This window comes from Colletes latitarsis, chromosome 12 (assembly GCF_051014445.1).
Source record: "Colletes latitarsis isolate SP2378_abdomen chromosome 12, iyColLati1, whole genome shotgun sequence".
Classification (NCBI taxonomy): domain Eukaryota; kingdom Metazoa; phylum Arthropoda; class Insecta; order Hymenoptera; family Colletidae; genus Colletes; species Colletes latitarsis.
The window spans coordinates 21,393,932-21,417,356 of record NC_135145.1 but is presented as its reverse complement, the minus strand read 5'-3'; the positions used below and the strand labels follow the sequence as shown (position 1 = coordinate 21,417,356).

The following is a 23,425-nucleotide window of genomic DNA, read 5'->3' as shown; positions in this document are numbered from 1 at the left end:
GTTGAGATTGGTGAGAATTCTTAGAATTCGAGTCAACACAGGATTTTAAATCTTCGAGCTTCTGTTTAACATTTCATGCTTTCAAAATTGGCAAAGATAAATTTGTTAATTTGTTAATATGTCTCTATAAAAATTGAAGAACATATTACATTGTATGTTGACAATTATTGCAAGTGAATTGGTTGAGATTGGTGATGAATTCTTTGAATTCGAGTCAACACAAGATTTCAAACCTTCGAGCTTCTATTTAACTTTTTATTTAATTTGTTAATTGCTCTATATACAAATTGAAGAATATATTAAATTTTACGTTGAAAATTATTCCAAGTGAATTAGTTGAGATTGATGAGAATTCTTTGAATTCGAGTCAACACAGAATTGGAAACCTTCGAGCTTCTATTTAACATTTTATATATTCGCAATTAGCAAGGTTAAATTTGTTAATTTATTAATAGTTCTCCATAAAAATTAAACAATATATTATATTGTACGTTGACAATTAATCCAAGTCAATTGGTTGAGATTGGTTGAGATTGGTTAGAATTCTTTGAATTCGAGTCAACACAAGATTTCAAACCTTCGAGCTTCTATTTAACTTTTTATTTAATTTGTTAATAGTTCTACGTAAAAATTGAAGAATATATTATATTGTACGTTGAAAATTATTCCAAGTGAATTGGTTGAGATTGGTGAGAATTCTTTGAATTCGAGTCAACACAGAATTGGAAACATTCAAGCTTCTATTTAACATTGAATGATTTCGAAATTAGCAAAGTTAAATTTGTTAATAGTTCTATGTAAAAATTGAAGAACATATTAAATTCTACGTTGAAAATTATTCCAAGTGAATTGGTTGAGATTGGTGAGAATTCTTAGAATTCGAGTCAACACAGGATTGGAAACCTTCGAGCTCCTATTTAACATTTTATGTTATCGAAATTAGCAAAGTTAAATTTGTTAATTTGTTAATAATTCTCCATAAAAATTGAAGAATATATTAAATTCTACGTTGAAAATTATTCCAAGTGAATTGGTTGAGATTGATGATGAATTCTTTGAATTCGAGTCAACACAGGATTTGAAACCTTCGGTGCTTCTAACATTTTATGATTTCGAAATTAGCAAAGTTAAATTTCTTAATTTATTAATTATTCTATCCAAAAAATGAAGAACATATTATATTGTAAGTTAAAAATTATTACTCGTTTCACTCCAAAATTTAAACATTCTTCGATTATTTCCATGCACAGATACTTTTTAACACTTTTCTACACTTTCAGATGTGTGTTTGCAAGGTTAATATTTATCAGTAATTCTTCAAAATATTATTTTACACGAAATAGCTAAAATGTGACTTACACCATGTCTCTCAATCCTCCATTTTCGAAATACTGGAATAAATCGATCTCGATGCTTACTTCACTTCAGAGATTTAGAACATCCTTCAATTTTTATATACAGACATTTCATAACACGTTTTTAAGCTCCTAGAAGGTTCCGATAATTCCTATATGTGTCTGAATTTTGTTTAAAAAATAGCTAAAATGCGACTTACACCACTGAGGCCCTAAACCCTCCAATTGATCCCTCAATTTTTACAAACATCAATTTATAACACGTTTCTGACCTCCTAGAAGTGTTTCAATAACTTCCAATACGTGTCTAGATATTTCTAAAAAAACATAAAAATGCAACTTACACCACTATGTCCCTCAATCCTCCATTTTCAAAACAGTGAAATAAATCTAAACGATTACATCACTCCAGAAATTACGAACATCCCCCAATTTTAATATACATTTTATAACACGTTTCTGAGCTCGTAGAATTTCGAATCGTAGTTCCTTTCAACAAAATAGTGAAAATGTGACTTACACCACTGAGGCTCTAAACCCTCCAATTGATCCCTCAATTTTTACAAATATCAATTTATAACACGTTTCTGACCTCCTAGAAGTGTTTCAATAACTTCCAATACGTGTCTAGATATTTCTAAAAAAACATAAAAATGCAACTTACACCACTATGTCCCTCAATCCTCCATTTTCAAAACAGTGAAATAAATCTAAACGATTACATCACTCCAGAAATTACGAACATCCCCCAATTTTAATATACATTTTATAACACGTTTCTGAGCTCGTAGAATTTCGAATCGTAGTTCCTTTCAACAAAATAGTGAAAATGTGACTTACACCACAGAGGCTCTAGCCAATTGTTGGATTTTTTTCTCGAAGCCTTCCACCAGGCCACTCGAGACGCTATCGAATCGAGTAGACTCGAAGGATCCAGGGTACTTCTTGTCGACACTGCGGAGGACACTGTTTCACCAGACATTTTTGGTTCGGAATCGAGTAGGAGAGCACGTTTTCCGCGATAGAAGCGAAAACCCGGCACCGACTAGGATTGGAAGCGTTCTCTGGCTCCGCGAAGGACGCTCCAGTGTACACGACGAGGAGACGAAGGTCCTCCTCGTGGAAGGCGGACCTTAACCGGGAGGGAGGCAAGCCAAGAAGATTACCGTAAGCAGATTATTTCCGTGGAAATCCTGCTGGCCAACTCTCTCTCGCCACGCTCGAGCGTTTCGGGGCCGAATCGCGCCGCGGAACCGCGCGGGGAATTCCCTCGACGCTCGCGACGCTCGCGTTTCAACCCTCCGCGGACGTCGGACGTCGACGTGGCTGGTCTCATCGCCGATGGACGTAAATATTACACCTTGGACGACGTCAGGATTCGCGTGGGAGTCGATCTGTGACGTGGATTGGCGATAGGAATGTGCTGGGGAAAAGTGTACCACAATTTAGGAATTGTTAAATTAATTTGTTTTACTGCTTTTCTGTTTCGTATGGTTGCGTAGAAGAGTGTATGGTATGGGAAATTGGTCAATTAGAGGATCACTGTTTTACTATTTTAGTTTTTATAGAGTGCTATAGAAAAGTGTGGACATTATAGCAGCTCTCAAATTAGAGCACCATTGTTCTACTATTTTATTTTACTATTTTAGTTCTTTTATAGTGATATAGAAAAGTGTGGGCATTATAGCAGCTATTAAATTAGAGCACCATTGTTCTACTATTTTATTTTACTATTTTAGTTCTTTTATAGTCCTATAGAAAAGTGTGGGCATTATAGCAGCTATTAAATTAGAGCATAATTGTCCTACTATTTCATTTTACTATTTTTTTTTTAATATAGTGCTATAGAAAAGTGTGGGCATTATAGAAGCTATTAAATTAGAGCACCATTGTTCTACTATTTTATTTTACTCTTTTAGTTTTTATATAGTGCTATAGAAGAGTGTGCACATTATACAAACTGTTAAAATAGAGCATCATTGTCCTACTATTTCATTTTACTATTTTTTTTTTTAATATACTGCTATGGAAGAGTGTGCTTATTATAGAAACTATTCCAAGATCACTGTTCTGCTATATTTTTTTTTATATAGTGCTATCGAAAAGTGTGCACATTATAGAAACTATTAAAAGATCACTGTTCTACTATATTTTTTTTTTATAGTGCTATAAAAAGGTGTGGACATTATAGAAACTATTAACTTAGAGCATCATTGTCCTACTATTTCATTTCACTATTTTTTTTTGTAATATAGTGCTATAGAAAAGTGTGTACATTATAGAAACTATTAAATTAGAGCATCATTGTCCTACTATTTCATTTTACTATTTTTTTGTTTAATATAGTGCTATAGAAGAGTGTGCACATTATAGAAACTATTAAATTAGAGCATCATTGTCCTACTATTTCATTTTACTACTTTTCTTTTTAATATAGTGCTATAGAAGAGTGTGCATATTATAGAAACTATTAAAAGATCACTGTTCTACAATATTCTTTTTTATATAGTGCTATAAAAAGGTGTGCACATTAGAGAAACTATTAAATTAGAGCATCATTGTCCTACTATATCATTTTACTACTTTTCTTTTTAATATAGTGCTATAGAAAAGTGTGTACATTATAGAAACTATTAAATTAGAGCATCATTGTCCTACTATTTCATTTCACTATTTTTTTTTTTTAATATAGTGCTATCGAAAAGTGTGCACATTATAGAAACTACTAAATTAGAGTATCATTGTTCTACTACTTAGTTTTACGATTTTCTTTTTTGTATTGCACAGTTTGTAAATAATCTTGATTATTTCGATGTTCTTTAAGACGACTTAAAAGTGAGTTTAATTATTTTTAAAAGTAAATCAAGTACGTTTTTTTTCGTAAAAATATTGTCATTTTGATCTAACATTTTTTTATTATTACACCACTGAATTTATTATCAATTTTATCGAGAAATTTTTAGTAAATATGCACACCACTGAATTTATTATCAATTTTATCGAGAAATTTTTAGTAAATATGTTGACTAAAACAATAACATGAATAATATAAGTTGAGATATTAAATAATAATGATGGACGAAAAACCTGGTCCAATTAAAGTAAAAATTAGCTGATTTAATTTTTTTTTCCTTTGAGATCGTTTAAAACTGAATGAGATTTTTATTCAATTCTGAAGAGGGATGCAACCCTCTAAAGCCTGCCATATAGTTTTAAATACCACAACAATACTAAATATTTTTCATTATTATTACAAAATTTTCTGTTTATGGATTATTAATTAAGATTGACTACCTGTAGAGTCCACTGCAATTTCTCGACGCAAAAGAGTCGCGAATCACTATGATCGTGATCAGGGTCATTGCACAACCCCGATGTTAGATCGTGACAATTGATGTTTTTCAATGTCCCTGCACTCCTATCGAACATAGAGAGCTTGTTTTAGCGTAGATCGAAGCCCCCATTTGTGCTGTGTCCCAATGGACATTTTGTGCAACTCTATTTAATCTTTTCAAACGGCCATCCTTGTTTATTCGACGTGCCATCATTGTACATTTCGAGGATAACCTGACTGCTTTTGTACATGGCATATAATTCCTTCGATTCGATAATAAAACGTTAATGAACCATAATAACACTCCATTTTATTTCATTTGGAAGCAAGAAACTTTCCCTGAGTCTCCAGAAATATTAAAAAACAAATTGCAATGTATCAATGAAGAGGTCGACGAAGATTCGTGATGAAGAACCCCAGGAAAACTACCCCTTTTTATTTTATTTTATACTAGAAGCATAAGAAACTTTTGCAGAGTTTTTTCAAGTCTTCAACAATATTGATAAACAAATTGCAACGTATCAATGAAGAAGTAGATAAAGATTCGTGATGAAGAACTCCAGGAAAACTACCCCTTTTTATTTTATTTTATACCAGAAGCACAAGAAACTTTTGCAGAGTTTTTTCAAATCTTCAAAAATATTGATAAACAAATTGCAACGTATCAATGAAGAAGTAGATAAAGATTCGTGATGAAGAACCCCAGGAAAACTACCCCATTTTATTTTATTTTGGACCAGAAACACAAGAAACTTTTGCAGATAGAGCAAGTCTCTAAAAGTAAACATTTATTAAAAAATAAATTGCAATGTATCAATGAAGAGGTCGATAAAAATATTCACGATGGAGAGCACCAGGAAGTCTACTATAAAACTACCCCCTTTTATTTTATTTTGTATCAGAAGCAACAAACTTTTGCAGATAGAGCAAGTCTCCAAAAGTAAATATTTATTAAAAACCACAAATTGCAATATATCGATGAAGAGGTCGATAAAAATATTCACGATGGAGAGCACCAGGAAGTCTACTATAAAACTACCCCGTTTAATTTTATTTCGTACCAGAAACAACAAACTTTTGCAGATAGAGCAAGTCCCCAAAAGTAAATATTTATTAAAAAACACAAATTGCAATATATCGATGAAGAGGTCGATAAAAATATTCGCGATGGAGAGCACCAGGAAGTCTACTATAAAACTACCCCATTTTAATTTGTACCAGAAACAACACTGTTCTAGTATTTTATTTTAGTAATTTTCTTTTTATATAGTCCTATGGAAGACTGTGCACATTATAAAAATTATTATATTAGAGTATCATTGCCTTACTATTTTATTTTTTTTTTTATATAGTGCTATATCAAAGTGTGCATATTATAGAAACTATTAAAAGAAATATAGCACCGTTCTGCTATATTTTTTTTTAATATAGTGCTATAGGAAAGTGTGCACATTATAGAAACTATTAAATTAGAGTATCATTGCCCCACTATTTCATTTTTCTTTTCATATAGTGCTATATGAAAGTGGGCACATTATAGAAACTATTAAAAAATCACTGTTCTACTATATTTTTTTTTTATATAGTCCTATAGAAGACTGTGCACATTATAAAAATTATTATATTAGAGTATCATTGCCTTACTATTTTATTTTATTTTTTATATAGTGCTTTATGAAAGTGTGCACATTATAGAAACTATTAAAAAATCACTGTTCTACTATATTTCTTTTTATATAGTCCTATAGAAGACTGTGCACATTATAAAAATTATTATATTAGAGTATCATTGCCTTACTATTTTATTTTTTTTTTATATAGTGCTATATGCAAGTGTGCATATTATAGAAACTATTAAAAGAAATATAGCACTGTTCTGCTATATTTTTTTTTAATATAGTGCTATAGAAAAGTGTACACATTATAGAAACTATTAGAAGTTCACTGCTCTATTATATTTTTTGTTATATAGTGCTATATAAAAGTGTGCAGATTATAGAAACTATTAGAAGTTCACTGCCCTATTATATTTTTTTTTATATAGTTCTATAGAAAAGTGTGCACATTATAGAAACTACTAAAAGATCGCTGCTCTACTATATTTTTTTTTAAATATAATGCTATAGAAAAGAATGCACATTATAGAAACTATTAAAAGATCACTGCTCTACTATATTTTTTTGTATATAGTGCTATAGAAAAGTGTGCACATTATAGGAATTATTAAATTAGAGCATCATTGCCCCACTATTTCATTTTACTATTTGTCTTTTTATATAGTGCTATAGAAAAGTGTGCATTTATAGAAACTATTACAAGATCACTGCTCTACTATATTCTTTTTCATATAGTGCTATAGAAAAGTGTGCACATTATAGAAACTATTACAAGATCACTGCTCTACTATATTCTTTTTCATGTAATGCTATAGAAAAGTGTGCACATTATAGAAACTATTACAAGATCACTGCTCTACTATATTCTTTTTCATATAGTGCTATAGAAAAGTGTGCACATTATAGAAACTATTACAAGATCACTGCTCTACTATACTGTTTTTTATATAGCACTATACAAAACTGTGTACGCTATAGAAACTATGAAATAAAATTATCACCGTTGCAAACTTTCTAGAAGTCTCCAAAAAGGTAATTATTTATCAACCAAATTGCAACCCATCGATTCAGAGGTCGATTTTCCAATGATCGCCACGAAGACTAAAACGCAGCGACGCTGTTGCGATCGTAGCACCAGCGATAGGGAACGTTTTCAACGTTCGAATCGTCGGAACGTTTCGTAGCTAGTTTCCCCGCTTAGACGCAGTTTATGATTCCGGCTCGATGAAACTGCGATGCGGAAAGAAATACGAGGGGATTAAAATTTGTCCCGGGCGCAGCGTCGCGCGGTTATTTAGCCGCGACAACGGACGTCCCGTTTGAAAAGCTTCCCCCCTCCACCCCCTCCCTCCGTGCCCCAAACGCCGATCGCGATTAATAAAAACGCTCGGGCGCGAAACAGCGCCGCGGATTAAAATTTTTTTCCTCCGTCGACCTTTATATTATTCCGCGACTCCATGAAAAGTAATAGCGTTCTCGTTTTTGCCCCCTCCCCGAAAACAAAAAATCACGATTGTCCCCACCCTCTCTGACGAACAAAAAAAAAAATCCAGATTTCGCGAACGACGAGAAATACCGTGGAAAACTCGGCGAACCGCGCTTTGGACGAGATTAGACAGACGGAAAAACGATTCCAACGAAAACCGATGGGGCGGGGGAGGGGGAAAAAAAACGACGAAACGATTGTAATTCGTCCGGGGGGAGGGAGGCTTTTTCGCGATTCCAAAGGTGGGGGAAATTCCCCCGCGGCGCACAAATTTATACATTCCCTCTTTGGTCGGATGAAAGCCTACGCCGTACGCCTCGTCGATTAAATGCCGGAATTTTCCGAGGTTTTCGCGCACCACAGCGTTCGAATTCGCTGGGGTTTTGCCCCCTCCCCTCTCCACCACCCCCAGCAATCCTTTTTTTCGTTTACCGCGAAAGGTAATCGCGCCGGGCACCGCGAAAATTGGACCGTCCGGCAAACCGAATCGCGAAATCGTAAACTCGCGCGATATTTCGAGGGAAGCCCGGTCACGGTTACGAAACGAGTAAACATCCGATCGATAGGCGCGTAGCTGGGCGATTCTTCGCCTTTTCCACGCGAAAAATTGCAAAACAAACGCCACCAAACGTAAACAAATTCCTGTAACCGCATCGTTGGACGCTTGTAAACGCACTTTACTCACCCGTGGTTCGTGGAAAGGTTCGTCAGCGTAGTTCCTCGTCTCGGATCGGGTAAATCCTCGCCGCGTAACCGGTGGACGGTTGGGTCTGTGGCGTTCGACAGGGTCGAAAGCAAAGGTTAGGTATCCGGTTAGGTTGAGTCGCACGGTGGCACACACGCTCGCTGCAACTGCCGCGACGTTTCGCACTACCGAGGACGATCCCGATAGAGTATATCACGGATATGTAGACCGATAATGACTATTCTATTCCCTAATCCGTTTCGCGTCCGCTCTCTCGCTCTTTCTCCGCCGGAGTATCTTCGGTACGCGGCACGTAGTCGCGTCTCTCTCTCGCTCCCTTCGCGTCGGGATGTGGGACAGACCCGGGGACAGATGGACAGGGATAGACGGTAGGTTGGTAGGTAGAGAGAGCAGCGAGCGCGGCTTGGCTATTATAGCAGGAGGGCGTAGGAGAGCCCAGCTCAACTTTTCACGAGAACTTTAGTTGTTACGGATCGCTCTCTTGGCCGAGGGGTTATGCGCGAGGGGGGCGCTCGCCGCGGGAGACCGGACCGCCAGCCGCTCGAGGGGAGGGGCGAGGGGTGGTGACGGTCCCGAGAGTGGGGAGCGCGCGAGAGGAGAGAGCGCGAACGGGCCGCGCAGCCGGTGCGAGCGAGACGGCGGTCCACTCGCGTCTGCGAGGACAGAGCGCGAGCGTGGCGGGCTCGCGGCGCGAGGGAGACGGCGCGCGACTCGCGCACGCGCGGAGAGCCAGCGTCCGGGGAGGGGAGAGCGTGGCCTTGCGAAGGAGGAGAAAGGCAGGCGCGGATGACGTCGAACCACGACTGTTCGCGGGAAACTGGCGTGGTCGGGGCCGTGCCGTGGGGGACGGCCGCCGCGTGGAGGGGAGCCAATCACCGTGCCCTATACGAACCAACCTAACCAGCGATGGCTTGCTCGCCACGACGTTACGTACAGTCTGTCTCTAAAAATATATTTCAGTCCTCTCTTCATCCCCCCCCCCTCTTCCCCCTTTGTCGCTTTCTCCCCGGTTCTTCGAACTAACCGTTTGGCGAAGACACGCGAATAGATTAGGAGTAAATGGACGCACCGAGATGGCCGCTCGATTCGTCGAACTGTTACGAAAGACGGGGGTTGGTTCGCGGAATATCTAATCGTCCATCTAGCGCGCGTTTGACGCGACAATTTCGGATCACTTCGTCACCCGGTTATCTGTTTTTTTTTCTTCCCCCGAAACGGTTGATCCCCGACCGCGATACTCTCCTCCTTTCGTTACGCTCTGTAGCCAGGTGATAGCTACATAGCCGGTCGTATACCCACAACATAGCAATTTAACTTGCTCACGTGCGAGCGGTTAATGCTCTTACGGGATTTCGAAAAGATCAGCCAGCATTACTATGCTATTAGCGTAGCTAAAACCGGCTTGCTTCCATAAACCTATACTAACATGCAGCCACTTTATTCACGCCGGCCCATTCATGAACTCTTAGCCAATTTTCCTCATTGACCAATTGACTCGTCGCCGGGCGAGCGACACGCGCTCCTGGACCACCAAAGTTTCGACGTTTTTCTTTTTTTAAGGGTGGAACCGGTATAAACAGCACCCGCGTCGGTGGGCAGGAAAAAATTCTCGCGCCATTGCCAGGGTTTTCGCGGCTGGAAATAATTTCGTTTCGTCGCGACTAAACAGAACGATCCCCCGAGTCGAGTGGATTTGCATGCATCGTTACGGAAGAAGATACCGTCCGTGGAAGTGGAATTTAATTGGAATCGAAAGGGAAGACGCTAAAATTTTAACGATGTGAATCGTTTGCTATTTCTTAAGGGTTTTGTTTCTTGACGAAATGGGATTGAGAATCGATAGTCGATGACAGGGACGATAAACGAGCACCGCAAGCTAACCGACGTCGCTCAGAATCTTGCGGGGAAACGAGAAAGCAGCTTAAGCGGAGGTATTTCGGGAAGAACAGCGAGGAATGTGCCCCTGAGCTCTAACCTAATTCAAAACTGTTTTCATCGACACAGAATTTCGCAAAAGTCATGTAGCTGGCCTCTGGGTTGTAGCAATTGACGAGTACACGTAGAGTGAGACAAGAATATTCACCGTTTTCTCTGTTTTAGAGCTCTTTGAAGGAATACCCGCTTAACTGTACGGCGCTCGGAGCTGGCTCTGAACGCTTAAGCGGGTATGGTATGGTTATTTCTACGAATTCAACCGAGACGAGGAAAGAGGATGAGCGCGAGTGAGATACAATGCAGTGGGATTGTATTACAACGACCGATAACGAGCGGCGTCAAGTTACGCTCGACGCGCTCGACGCTCGCTTCCAAGATCGAGTGGAGATAACTGCGGACGCTTAAACGTGCATTTCTGTATCTTGGACGGTTAAAAATTGTTTCAGAACATCTGTAAACATAATGAAATATTTGTAAATAAACGTATTCGTAAAGCATAAAAATTGTTTACCTGAATAACTTGGCGATAAATAATTTTTAAATTGACGTTTGAAAGAGAAGCAAGCAATGACGAGCAAACAATTGGAATAACGAAAAATAACAATTACAATAATTTCGTAGTATTTTTTTTATAATAATTTTATAATAATGCATAATAGAGTGCATTTCTGTATCTTGGAAGGTTAAAAATTGTCCCAAGACATGTGTAAAAATAATGAAATATTTGTAAATAAACGTATTAATTGTTTACCTGAATAATTTGCCGATAAATAATTTTTAAATTGACAGCAATTAGAATAATAAAAAATAACAATTACAATAACTTCACAATATTTTTCTATAATAATTTTATAATAATTTCATTCTTAGCCAATTCAAGGTAATAAATTGTACCAGAGTATACGTAAACGTAATGAGAAATCTGCAAATAAGCGTATTTACAAAGTATAAAAATTCTCTATGGAATAATTCGACGATAAATAATTCTCAACTCCTCGATCCCGATGCTGGCCAATTATAACAACGAAAAACCAATAACGAAGCCGCCATTTTAATGTCTGAATCGTTCCCGCCACTCAGCACGCCGCTCCTAATTAACGCAACGCGTCACTCAAAGATTATTACACGCGTCATCGGGCGAAACAAACGGCAACAACCGGGGATTACCCGTATCTGGTCCGGTTCCCCCTTAAAAACGCAGGTGTTCGAAGGCGAGCGCCTCGTCGTCTCGCGAATCAAAGGTTCCCCAAGCGAGAATTATTTAGCCACGTACTACGCAAAGTTGACTTGTTGGCCAGGCACGCCGATTGGCCGTGGCGTAATAGCGACGCCTCTCATTGGCTGAGTCACTCGCAACTACAATTCCATCTCGTGACACTGGACGCGAACAAGACTTGAGAGGCATTGGCGTAACCGTACGCTCAAAATACTAGCCAAAATGTGTCTCTCGAGGTTATGGAGGCTCTACTACTATGTAGCGTGACGTCAGAGCGGGAATAAGGCGAAGATCTCCTCTCCTTGCCCTTGACCCGTTTAGTTTGTTGGCTAGGCACCTACAAACTAAACAGGGCAAGGAGAGGAGGTCCTATTCCAACTGAAGAGGCTAGCTCTGACGCTAGAGACCCATAACCATGGCCACTACGGCCAATCAGCGTGCCTAGCCATCAAGTCATCGCTAGATAGTATACAGAGATGACTTGTTGGCTAGGCACCTACAAACTAAACGGGGCAAGGAGAGGAAGTCCTATTCCAACTGAAGAGGCTAGCTCTGACGCTAGAGACCCATAACCATGGCCACTACGGCCAATCAGCGTGCCTAGCCATCAACTCATCACTGGATAGTACTACTATGACGTCATAGCGGGCCTCTGTAGCGGGAATAAGGCGAAGATCTCTCCTTGCCCTAGCCAACAAGTCATCACTGGATAGTATACACAGATGATTTGTTGGCTAGGCACCTACAAACTAAACGGAGCAATGAAAGGAGGTCTTCACGCCACCCTATGCCAACCAAAGAGGCTAGCTCTGACGTTGCATGGTAAGTAGGGTCTCCATAACCACGAGAGACCCATAACCATGGCCACTACAGCCAATCAGCGTGCCTAGCCATCAAGTCATCACTGGATAGTATACAGAGATGACTTGTTGGCTAGGCACCTACAAACTAAACGGAGCAATGAAAGGAGGTCCTATTCCAACTGAAGAGGCTAGCTCTGACGTTGCATAGTAGTAGGGTCTCCATAACCACGAGAGACACAATTTGGCTAGTATTTTGAGCGTTGGTTACGCCAAGTCCTTCGTCACGCGCTGGAATTGCAGTTGTGAGCGCCTCAGCCAATAGTGACGATGCGTGTGACAGCAGGCGTGGCTATCGCGCTACCAATCAGCGTGGCTGGCCATCAAGTCATCACTGAACAGTACATCGGACTAGTTCGACCAGAGAATCACGCGCTCGGGGCTCCCCGAAATCTTTGGACACACAATCGCTTAAGGGCGACTCGTTAAGCGATCGATGCTCGTCGTCCCGTGGCACACCGCGAAAGCGCATTCGAACAGGGCTTAAAATACTCTCCCGGGTTTTATATAGAATGTAGTTCATGCTCATCATCCCGAAGATCAGCCGGCTGAGCCGTTCGACAAACCGTTCGAACAAAAAGCACTGAAAAAAGACAACTCCGGTGCAAATAACCTTTGCTACGCTCTCCCCGCCTCTCGTCGCTCTTTCCTCCCTTTCGATTTCCCTGTTCCACGGTCTCCACCCCCCCCTCGGTGGGGTCCTCTGTCCGTCTCCTTTTCGCTTTCTTCTCGCCGGTTCCCTCCCTCACGCGACCTCCTAGGGCAGAGCTCATTGACGACGAGAGAGAGGGAAAACGGAATTTGAAACTGAGGCAAGCCGCTTATGAAGCTTTCGTGTAAATCACCGGTGAAAGTCACCGAGTTACTAAGTCAATGAATTACCCGGCGAGCCGGCCAACTACGCCCGAGGTCACACACGTCTCGGGGTTACCGGGTATTATTGCCCAAACCCGCCCTCGGAGACCACCGATCGCCTTCGAACGCCAGGCTGGGGTCGCTGGCCAACCAAAACTGACAAATTCGTGTAATTTTTTTAGGTAATTTCATTCACAGGACGGGTAAATATCAGAGAAATTTTGTTAGAGAGCCTTGGGAGGTGTTTGGAAAGTTTTTTTGTTTGAATTAAGCTTATTTGTTAATGTACTTGTGGTGTACATAGGTGTAACAATTAAAAGTTGAGGTGGTCATTAGATACTTATACAGGGTGTTCGACCACACATGGGAAACATTTTAATGGGAGATTCTGGAGGCCAAAATAAGATGAAAAGCAAGAGTACCGATTTGTTGATGGAGGCTTCGTTAAAAAGTTATTAACAATTAAATTCAAAAATTTCAAATCGTTCTGGAAAAATTATTTTTGGTTGCGAGGGTCAATTACAATCATTTTTGGTCATTATGCATACCTCAGAAATTCTATCCACTTTCGAGAAAAAAATTCTAGAAGGTGTGAAATTCGACGAAATTAAAAAATTTCAAATCGTTCTGAAAAAAATATTGTTAGCTGTGGGGGTCAATTACAATCATTTTTGGTCATTATGCATATCTCAGAAATTCTATCCATTTTCGAGAAAAAAATTCTAGAAGGTGTGAAATTCGACAAAATTAAAAAATTTCAAATCTTTTTGAAAAAAATATTGTTAGATGTGGGGGTCAATTACAATCATTTTTGGTCATTACACATACCCCCGAAATTCTACCCACTTTCGAGAAAAAAAATCGAGAAGGTATGAAATTCGACGAAATTAAAAAATTTCAAATCGTTCTGAAAAAAATATTGTTAGCTGTGGGGATCAATTACAATCATTTTTGGTCATTATGCATATCTCCGAAATTCTACCCACTTTCGAGAAAAAAATTCTAGAAGGTGTGAAATTTGACGAAATTAAAAAATTTCAAATCGTTCTGAAAAAAATATTGTTAGCTGTGGGAGTCAATTAGAATCATTTTTGGTCATTACACATACCTTTGAAATTCTATCCACTTTCGAGAAAAAAAATCGAGAAGGTGTGAAATTTGACAAAATTAAAAAATTTCAAATCGTTCTGAAAAAAATATTGTTAGCTGTGGGGGTCAATTACAATCATTTTTGGTGAATAGACATACCCCCGAAATTCTATCCACTTTCGAGAAAAAAATTCCTAAACGAAAATGTAATTTATAGCCAGAAATGTTCGATGCAAATCTTTAAATTTGTCATAACTTCTGAACGGATCGGACGATTTTAATGTTTAAAAAAGCAAACTACGCGTATTTTGATGGAGAATATGTACGAATCGCAAAAATATCCGAAAAGTTGATACTTGACACCGCAAAATTAAAAAAACCCCCTACAAATGGTCTATTTTTCAAACGACCATAACTCCATCAATAGTGAATATATTTCAATGAAATTTTGGGGGGAAGTAGAGCTCATGTATACCTACAAATAAGTATTAAACAAAATTTCCATACATCTCCAAACAAAACTATTAAAAATCAAAAACGAATTCTTAAAAAAAATCGACAAGGGGTGCCTAAATTTTTCGACAAAATTAAAAAATTTCAAATCGTTTTGAAAAAAATACTGTTAGATGTGGGGGTCAATTACAATAATTTTTGGTCATTACACATACCCCCGAAATCCTACCCACTTTCGAAAAAAAAATTCCAGAATATGTGAAATTTTTCGAGGAAATTAAAAAATTTCAAATTGTTCTGAAAAAAATATTGTTAGCTGTGGGGGTCAATTACAATCATGTTTGGTCATTACACATACCCCCGAAATCTTACCCACTTTCGAGAAAAAAATTCGAAAAGATGCACAAATTGCCGTTCTACAGCCACAACTTCGAACGTTAATAACTTTTTAACGAAGCCTCCATCAATAAATTGATATTCTTGATTTTCGTCTTATTTTGGCCTCTAGAATCCTCCATTAAAATTTTTCCCAGGGTTGGCCGACCACCCTGTATAAAACAATGTTTCCTGAGGGGTTGCATCCCTTATCTCACGATTCCCCAAATCGATACAAAATCTAACAAACTAGAAACGAATATTTCTTGAATCATTATACACCTGTCGCTCGTACATATACTTTATTAACGTTCTCCAAAAAAATATTCCAAAACAAAACATCCAACAGGAAACCCTCGAAAAACTGATCGTCGGAATTCCTCCATTGCGCCAGTAAAATTAAACTCGACCAATAGATAACCGGTAAACCCAATACGTATTTATTCGTGACGTTTATTCGATCCCAGCAGCGAAATTTGCGAGATGTTTAATTCCGTAATGGAAACTTTTATATTTCCAGTGTTGTTTATCTTCCGTTTGTTATTGGACGTTTCTCCAGGGGGACACTTGTTCGATATTAATTGGATTCCTCCGCTAGATCCCGTTAATCCCGCGTGTGAGAGATCTTTTATCGATGATCCTGCTTTGGCTACCGGTTCGATTCACCGAATCATCCGGTGGTAATGTAAATTCGATCGACTCCACCGACACGGGGGACTCTATTACGCGCATTATGCGCCCCGGAGGATCTTCGAATCTCCGCGAGCAAACGCCATTGATAATGATTGATCGCGCAAGCGCAGATAGAATCGCCGTAGAGGGAAAAGTCACGTTCAGGTGGACGCGCGTAGTCGCTTTTTCGAGTGGATTTCTGCGTCCCATTCTTCGCCGCGGTTTTCGCTGGGTCATCCCGATCGCCCCCGCGGGAACCATCGACAGCGAGCGACGCTTTGTCCCCGGTGCAGGTGCCTCGGGAAAATCATCCTCCGTGAAAGTTACTCAGATCGTGCGATAGAGCGCGTAAACGCGAGAGCAAAAATCGTACGTCGGCTTATAATTCGATTCCATCCAAACAATGGCTGATCTCGCTGCGGGGGGGCCACCAATCCCGCGACCATTCAGGTCGTTCTGCCGCGTAATACTCGCGGGAATCGAGATACCGATCGACCAATAAGAGATCGATTCCCGACAGTCACTGTCCTCCGACGCGGAGCCTCCCGGCGACGGCCGCCAGAGGGCCACGCGCTCGACTCTCTCGCAAGCGCTCGAGCGACCCCCTCCCCAAGCGCGTCCGAGGCAGCCAGGACGCCTCACTGACCCTTCTGGAGGAGAAGAAGATCCGATTATTCTCGATTCATCTTGTTCCGGTCCGTAAATCGCGTAACACCGGAGCCAGGAAGCGCCGGACTCGGGGAATAATGGTCGTGTGGGTGTTCCCCGGTACGCAATCCGCGTTCCCACATTTATTATCCGTCGCGCCGAACCGGGACTAACGAGTTTTTGATCGCTTCTGTCGGTGTCTCGGCCCATAGAGGCGATCGCACCCACGTTCCTTCCTCCGTCCATCGGGGCTACCTGCTCCTCCACGACTTCTCGCCCGCGTCTTCTGCATTGTCCAAGGGCATTCCGCCGGACGCGAAAGATTTTCCCCCGAACAAAGCGCCGCACGACTCGCACGGCCCCTTTCTTCCTGCTCCATTCTGCGACGGCGACTTTTCAGACGACGCCCACGAACTGGCAATCACCCTCTCGAGAGGAAAATTTAACCGAGCGCACGTACGTCGCCTCTGCCTGCCGGAAGCGGCGGCACAATGGGAAACGAATCGCCAAGAGTGATCGTCAGCGACCGAGTTTCACTGGAAAATAATGGCTCTGTTTTCTCCTTGGCATTCCATCATTGGGGGCTTTTAAAATTATTCTGCAGCTTCTCTGGGAAAATAAATGTAGACTCCAAGGTCTATTTCTGGTAATCTATATAAAAAATAATAGTGTTTGATGCTACCAGACACCTGTCTCCCTCAGACTCAGTGTATTGAAAAGTATTTGCTGTACAATAACAGTGTTTGATGCTTTGAAACATTCCATCATTGGGGGCATTTAAAATTATTCTGCAGCTTCTCTGGGAAAATAAATGTAAACTCCAAGGTCTATTTCTGGTAATCGATATCAAAAATAATAGTGTTTGATGCTACCAAACACCTGTCTTCTTCAGACTCAGTTGCAAGTGTATTGAAAAGTATTTGATGTACAATAACAGTGTTTGATGCTTTGAAACATTCCATCATTGGGGGCTTTTAAAATTATTCTGGAGCTTCTCTGAGACTCCAAGGTCTATTTCTGGTAATCTATATAATGCTTTATTTAATGTGTAGGTTATTGGTGAATAATAAGTAGAATTGTTTCTCTGTAATAACAAAGCTTTTATTGTTTTGAACAAAATATTAATATTATAACTTAGACTAATTATTTATCCTACCTGTAATAACAAAGAAACAACATTCAATGCTCTTATTCACCCCGTTGTTTCTTGATTAATTTTCTTATTTGTAATTCGTTATGATTCTCTTGTAGTTGCTATGTCTTTTCACTTTGGCTTACTTTGTTGTACTAACGCCACCTGTCTATACATTAAATTAACTATCTAACTTATTGACCTATTTACGCGCTAAATTCAATATAACTAAGGATGCTTTCCTTACATCTATATCAAAAATAATAGTGTTTGATGCTACCAGACACCTGTCTCCCTCAGACTCAGTTGCAAGTGTATTGAAAAGTATTTGATGTACAATAACAGTGTTTGATGCTTTGAAACATTCCATCATTGGGAGGCCTTTAAAATTATTCTGGAGCTTCTTTGAGACTCCAAGGTCTATTTCTGGTAATCTATATAAAAAATAATAGTGTTTGATGCTACCAGACACCTGTCTCCCTCAGACTCAGTTGCAAGTGTATTGAAAAGTATTTGATGTACAATAACAGTGTTTGATGCTTTGAAACATTCCATCATTGGGGGCTTTTAAAATTATTCTGGAGCTTCTTTGAGACTCCAAGGTCTATTTCTGGTAATCTATATAAAAAATAATAGTGTTTGATGCTACCAAACACCTGTCTCCCTCAGACTCAGTTGCAAGTGTATTGGAAAGTATTTGATGTACAATAACAGTGTTTGATGCTTTGAAACATTCCATCATTGGGGGCTTTTAAAATTATTCTGGAGCTTCTTTGAGACTCCAAGGTCTATTTCTGGTAATATATATCAAAAATAATAGTGTTTGATGCTACCAGTCTCCCTCAGACTCAGCTGCAAGTGTATTGAAAAGTATTTGATGTACAATAACAGTGTTTGATGCTTTGAAACATTCCATCATTGGGGGCTTTTAAAATTATTCTGGAGCTTCTTTGAGACTCCAAGGTCTATTTCTGGTAATCTATATAAAAAATAATAGTGTTTGATGCTACCAGACACCTGTCTCCCTCAGACTCAGTTGCAAGTGTATTGAAAAGTATTTGATGTACAATAACAGTGTTTGATGCTTTGAAACATTCCATCATTGGGGGCTTTTAAAATTATTCTGCAGCTTCTCTGAGAAAATAAATGTAAACTCCAAGGTCTATTTCTGGTAATCGATATCAAAAATAATAGTGTTTGATGCTACCAAACACCTGCCCCCCTCAGACTCAGTTGCAAGTGTATTGAAAAGTATTTGATGTACAATAACAGTGTTTGATGCTTTGAAACATTCCATCATTGGGGGCTTTTAAAATTATTCTGGAGCTTCTTTGAGACTCCAAGGTCTATTTCTCGTAATCTATATAAAAAATAATAGTGTTTGATGCTACCAAACACCTGTCTCCCTCAGACTCAGTTGCAAGTGTATTGAAAAGTATTTGATGTACAATAACAGTGTTTGATGCTTTGAAACATTCCATCATTGGGGGCTTTTAAAATTATTCTGGAGCTTCTTTGAGACTCCAAGGTCTATTTCTGGTAATCTATATAAAAAATAATAGTGTTTGATGCTACCAAACACCTGTCTCCCTCAGACTCAGTTGCAAGTGTATTGAAAAGTATTTGATGTACAATAACAGTGTTTGATGCTTTGAAACATTCCATCATTGGGGGCTTTTAAAATTATTCTGGAGCTTCTTTGAGACTCCAAGGTCTATTTCTGGTAATCTATATCAAAAATAATAGTGTTTGATGCTACCAGACACCTGTCTCCCTCAGACTCCTTCAGTTGCAAGTTTATTAAAAAATATTTGATGTACAATAACATGATGCTTTGAAATACACATCGATGACCAGAATCTGACACCTGTCGAAATGAAATTAGTTCTCCCAGCGACTGAAAATAGAGTTTCGAACCAGCGTGTTCTGTTTAAAGAGGCCCCCCAAGAAAAATGTTGGACGTAGAACGACGAGGAAGGGTGGCGTCCAGATTTCCCGCGGGAAAAGCTCGCTTGGAAGGGAGCGGGCTTCGGCTATTAGCGTTCGCAAATAGGCTATTACGGGCCCATTAATACAGCGGAGCCACGAGACGCGCGTCGACCGAAACACGAATCGCGGACGCCAGACTTCCATCAAGCTCCGCGATCTTCTCTCCCTCGTTGCACTCTCTCCTCGTCCCTCCAGTTTCTGGCTACTCTCCCCGGGCACGTCGGTACTTCTCTGTTTTTACCACCGACTGCCGGTGTAGGGTTTCCACGAGCCCCAGAGACCGGTAATCCGAGATTCACTTTGTGCGTAAGGTTCCGCGTGCTCGCGTAAGCCGAGTGCGTGCGCCCGTATGCACGCGTCGCGACGCCCCGCACGACCGACTTCAGATATTCCCTCTACGTCAATTTTATTTATTTATTTACTCGCTCGATCTGCCCTCAAACATTGCGGGAGCATCTCCTGGGTTATCAGGTGCCTCCAAGATGGCATAGAGGGTTGTTTATTTTTTGTGGATATGATAATTTAAGTGTTTTTAGGGTATCCTCTATTTGTCAATTTTATTTATTTACTCAATTTTTCCTTAATGGTGGAGTATTTCATTGATGTCAATCGTCCTTATGGTGGAGTATCTTAGGGATCATGAGGTGCTCCAAAGGTGGCATAGAGGGTTGTTTATTTTTTGTGGATATGATAATTTAAGTGTTTTTGGGATATCCTCTACTTTTCAATTTTATTTATTTATTTATTTACGCAATTTTTCCTTAATGGTGGAGTATCTTATGGATTATGAGATGCTTCAAAGATGGCATAGAGGGTTGTTTATTTTTTGTGGAACTGATAATTTAAGTGTTTTGGGATATCCTCTACTTGTCAATTTTATTTATTTATTTATTTACTCAATTTCTCCGTAATGGTGGAGTATTTCATTGATGTCAATTGTCCTTATGGTGGTGTATCTTATGGATTATGAGGTGCTTCAAAGGTGGCATAGAGGGTTGTTTATTTTCTGTGGAATTGATAATTTAAGTGTTTTTGGGATATCCTCTACTTTTCAATTTTATTTATTTAATTATTTACTCAATTTTTCCTTAATGATGGAGTATTTCAATGATATCAATTGTCCTTATGGTGGAGTATCTTATGGATTATGAGGTGCTCCAAAGATGGCATAGAGGGTTGTTTATTTTTTGTGGAACTGATAATTTAAGTGTTTTGGGATATCCTCTACTTGTCAATTTTATTTATTTATTTATTTACTCAATTTCTCCGTAATGGTTGAGTATTTCATTGATGTCAATTGTCCTTATGGTGGTGTATCTTATGGATTATGAGGTGCTTCAAAGGTGGCATAGAGGGTTGTTTATTTTCTGTGGAATTGATAATTTAAGTGTTTTTGGGATATCCTCTACTTTTCAATTTTATTTATTTAATTATTTACTCAATTTTTCCTTAATGATGGAGTATTTCAATGATATCAATTGTCCTTATGGTGGAGTATCTTATGGATTATGAGGTGCTCCAAAGGAGGCATAGAGGGATGTTTATTTTTTGTGGAACTGAGAATTTGAGTGTTTTGGGACATCCTCTACTTGTCAATTTTATTTATTTATTTATTTACTCAATTTTTCCTTAATGGTGGAGCATCTTATGGATTATGAGGTGCTTCAAAGGTGGCATAGAGGGTTATTTATTTTTTGTGGAACTGAGAACTTAAGTGTTTTGGGATATCCTCTATTTGTCAATTTTATTTATTTATTTACTTACTCAATTTTTCCTTAATGGTGGAGTATTTCAATGATGTCAATTGTCCTTATGGTGGAGTATCTTATGGTTCATGAGGTGCTTCAAAGGTGGCATAGAGGGTTATTTATTTTTTGTAAAACAGAAAATTCAATAGCCTTGAGATATTCTTTCTTCGTCAATTTTATTTATTTATTTATTTACCCACTCAATTTTCCCTCAAACATGGTGGAGTATCTCATTGATGTCAATTGTCCTTATGGTGTAGTATCTTATGGATCATGAGGTGTTATAGGGGGTTGTTTATTTTTTTTGAAACAGAAAATTCAATAGCCTTGAAATATTCCTTCTTCGTCAATTTTATTTATTTATTTATTTACCCACTCAATTTTCCCTCAAACATGGTGGAGCATCTCATGGGTCATCAGGTGCTTCAAAGATGGCATAGCGGGTTGTTTATCTTTTATAAAACAGAAAATTCAATAGCCTCGAACTATTCTCTCTCCAACAAAACTTATTTATCTACTCACACGATTTTCTACTTTATCGAAGTCCTCAAACATTGTGAGAATATTTAATACCTTCAAAGCTGGATCCTCATCTTATTTACTTCTTTCGAAACAAAAATGAGTGTCACCTAAGCAATCTCTTATTTTCAAATAAAATAAAGACACATAGATTCGATACTTAAACAACCACAACGTAACAATTCCTGCTTTGACTTATACACACACGTGTGTCTATGTCCACTATCGCTATCTCTTTCCCCCTCCCATAGACTCTACAAAATCCTGAGCTGCAGTTTCTTTGACTCTCTTAGCTCCAGTTGGTCCACGAGCCCGAAAAGTCCCGAGTGAAGTTAATTTAAAGCAAATAGGAAGGATACGTCCGAAAGGAGCAACAAACGAGGCGGGAATAAACGTAAGCTCGGCTAATCGACTAGGCAGCCACGGAGAGGCCCGCCACGTGCCGACTGGCAAACGTACCGGCGGCAAGCGCCGCGACGTTGTTAGCCCAGTTAGTCAACATCGGCGCCTCCGATGTTAAGCCGATCCGTTGTACCACCGACCGACCAACCCATCCCTGACGTCTCCCTTTCCTGCGAATCGCGCACACGTCAAACCCCGGCTCGCCACGACGGGGGTGCACTGCCTCGATTTCGAGGCGTCCAAAACCTCCACTTAATTCGAAAAAAATCAACTCGACCAGCGAGGACATCGAAATTTTGACAATGGTCAGGGGATGGTAAGCTCGTTTGCCTGGCAGAGTGGATTTCTTAACTTCCGATTCCGCGCTAAAAGGGTTTCCGCGATCGTCCTCAGGCATGTAATTAAGCGGAATTTAAACTTTCCAGAAGCTGCAGGGGGGGAGGAAAACTTCCACCGTCGAACTTCGCTCTAATAATAGCGAATTTTGGTAATCGAATTTTTTGCTCCGTGAACGAGAAGATTGATTTAGTTTTTGTATAATCTAAACTATTTCTTTTTAGGTCTTCTATGTTATTATAACGGGGAAACTATAGGAAATGGAGCTGTGGAAAGTTTCTGATATTTATTGAAGTATTTTTAAGTGATTTATGTTTATTTTTTTTCCCCTGTGTTGAAATTGAAAGGGGATATTGTGGTCCAAGATGGATGCTGATAAATTGTCAGGTGACGTCAACCATGTTGTGATCCAAGATGGCCACGTGAGGTCTTAAAAACAAATTATGTAGAGTTGCAGGTAATATGTTCACGTGTCTTATTATTAGACTTGTTTATACATTCGTTGGGGACATTTTAACTTTTGAAAGGCTACAGAATGCATCTAATATGCAAAATTATTGGAAATACTTATTATACTCGGAAAAGAACACCGAAAATACATGGAATATTGTTTTAATATACGAAAGTAGAAACGAACGTTCATTTTAATTATCAAGCTTACTAATTTTTAGATTTTTAGTTGAAAAATATCCCAACAGA

General features: G+C 39.2%; 1 protein-coding gene across 2 annotated transcripts in view; it reads right to left on the bottom strand.

Annotated features, from left to right (window-relative positions):
* The window catches only part of Otd2 (homeotic protein ocelliless), a 33,538-nt gene extending 24,403 nt beyond the window's left edge, over positions 1-9,135 (bottom strand). For both annotated transcript variants that reach the window (XM_076779628.1, XM_076779629.1), the window contains exon 1: positions 8,477-9,135. The gene's annotated coding sequence lies outside the window, so the exon portion shown is untranslated. The remainder of the gene's footprint in view (positions 1-8,476) is intronic.
* Positions 9,136-23,425: the final 14,290 nt, after the last annotated feature.